General features: G+C 34.5%; 1 non-coding gene across 1 annotated transcript; it reads left to right on the top strand.

The window, feature by feature from the left end:
* The first annotated feature begins 1,655 nt into the window (after nt 1-1,655).
* LOC140636123 (small nucleolar RNA SNORA1) lies at nt 1,656-1,794 on the top strand. The gene has a single exon (XR_012033443.1). It is a non-coding gene; the product is annotated as a small nucleolar RNA SNORA1 (small nucleolar RNA).
* Nucleotides 1,795-2,612: the final 818 nt, after the last annotated feature.

Consider the following 2,612-nt stretch of genomic DNA (forward strand, 5'->3'; position numbering starts at 1 on the left):
ACAAGGGATCCATAGGCTGCCTATGTTCTAGATCGTGAAAAGAAGTCTGTTTTTCCTCTTAGCTCTGATTCTCTCTCTCTCTCTTTTTTTAAATATTTTATTTATTTATTCATGAGTGATACAGAGAGAGAGGCAGAGACGCAGGCAAGGGAGAAGCAGGCTCTGTGCAGGGAGCTTGATGTGGGACTTGATCCCAGGACCTGGGATCACTCCCTGGGCCGAAGGCAGATGCTCAACCACTGAGCCATCCAGGCGTCCCTTTTTTAAAAAATATTTTATTTATTTATTCATGAGAGATGCAGAAAGAGAGGCAGAGATGCAGGCAGAGGGAGAAGCAGGCTCTGTGCAGGGAGCCAGCTCTGATTCTCTTTGCCTCATCTCATACTGTACTGGTAAGACAGGATGAAAAGATTAGAAGCTTGGCTTATATCAAAGGAATATATATATTTATATTTATTATTTGAATTCTCAGACCAGAAAGAAGCACATATGTGATCAGTACTAAATGTGTCAAATAAGAAAAGGGTCTTTAGCTCAGACCAATGGAAGAGTTTTAGAGGGTCCAAGAACTTTGTAAAGTTGATTCACAAAATGTATTTTTTGTATTCCTTATTTTTATGGAAATGGGGTACAATAGCTTTCCTCAAATTCTCAAAATATTCTGAAAATTAAAAAAAAAAAGATTAAAAGCCATTTCCCTTAGGGTTCAAGTTTAATTATTATTAATGTCTTCATATAAGATCCTGTCTGTATAAATAAATAAGTATATTGTTTTTCATATTTTCCTTGCAAAAGTATGATAGTATACTTAGTAAATATCCTTATTTCTGCTCATTGCCAACATCCATCACCACTCCAAGATAATATTCTTGCATTTTAAGTTCTCAATTTTGAGATTCAATCCTAAGAAATGAATAACCAGAGCATTCCAAGGCCTTTGGACAGCCCACTTTGAACAGTGCTTTGACTTCAAGCCCAGAATCTATCACCAAATCCTCAAACTCTATCAATCCTAGAATTAGTCTTTTAAAAATTATTTGGTAATGAGAAAACATGAGACATTCTTTAAAAAATCAAAATTTAACTCAAGTACATAAATTGATCATTCAATTTCTAAAAATAAATTTTAAAACAACTTTTAAAAAAGTAAATTAAAATTGAAGTAATTTTTTTTTATGATAGTCATACAGAGAGAGAGAAAGAGAGGCAGAGACATATGCAGAGGGAGAAGCAGGCTCCATGCACAGGGAGCCCGACGTGGGATTCGATCCCGGGTCTCCAGGATCGCACCCTGGGCCAAAGGCAGGCGCCAAACCGCTGCGCCACCCAAGGATCCCAAAATTGAAGTAAATTTAACTTGAATATTTTACCTTCTATTTGTTTCCTACTGGCATTTTAGATTTTTAAGTAATCTGGGGTTTACTATAGGAGTAAAATAATTTCATTTGAGCAAGAATTTGCATTAAATGCAAATTAAATTTCCTTTGTTCTTTTTTAAAATTTAAAATGAAATATAATTTCTCATCTTATTGAAACATTTAGAATAAATTCAATAATAAATTAGCATTTCTCTCTCTATGTTTCATTCGTCAACAAATGTTTTTCAAGCTCCTTTATTGTTCAGGATATGGCATGGGTTATGAAGAAACATTCAAAGCCTTATTCTAGATGGAAATGGGCACTGTCATTCATGGTGTCCAGAAATTGTTAATGTAGGTACATTGACACATGGGTTATGCTTCCATTACAGCAAGTTCATTGCAATGGTGAGTTACAATGAGACCTGTAACATTTTCTGCTAGGCTCATGGAGTAGAGTGGAAGAAGACTTTTCATTAGGAACAACTAAGGAATAATAATCTTAGATCATTTGCCAAAATAGCAATCAATGTACTTCCTGCAATTTGACTTCTAGAGCCATAAGAAATTGGTAAAGATTACAGGTTGGGAATTTCTGAAGTATATCCATACTCAAGTGGAGGTCAAAGAAGCCCAACTGAAAGTACTCTGGACTGACAGTGATAACTGGGGATTGAACAAAAGTTCTTTTTAAAGGGCTATTTTGAAGATTATGATTCTGACTTTGGAGAAACTACAATGATTGGCAGTGGAAGGAATCACATGTAAAATTACTTAAATAAAATTTATTGACTTTAAATTTTAAAAATATTCAAAAATATAAAGATGTATACAATCTTAGTCTTGCCCTCTGGGTGCTTATAATCTTAAGAGATGTTTGAAATGTTATACACCAAGAGTCACAAAGCAAAGCCTTAAGAGTGTGATAAAGACAGTAGGTTGAATATAGGCTCATTCACTGACAGCTCTTTTTGTGTTGGGATGTGCTAATGTAATGCACCACCAGAAATGTTACCTGATCGAAATCATAGTGTTCAACATCTAAATTTATCATTCAGCATTGACCAATAATTTTAAAAAATATGAATAAATTTGATAAGATACTTTCAGAATGCATTATGTATGGCATGGTAAATGCATGTTAAAAGTTTCCAGTGAAGATTTAGTCAATTCATCCGCCTATATGGTTGAAACATTTACCAACTTTATGCTTTGTTGGGAAATGAAGGAGGAAAGAGGGCCAAGTGTATGACA

The sequence above is a fragment of the Canis lupus genome, chromosome 6 (genome assembly GCF_048164855.1).
Source record: "Canis lupus baileyi chromosome 6, mCanLup2.hap1, whole genome shotgun sequence".
NCBI classification, from domain to species: Eukaryota; Metazoa; Chordata; class Mammalia; order Carnivora; family Canidae; genus Canis; species Canis lupus.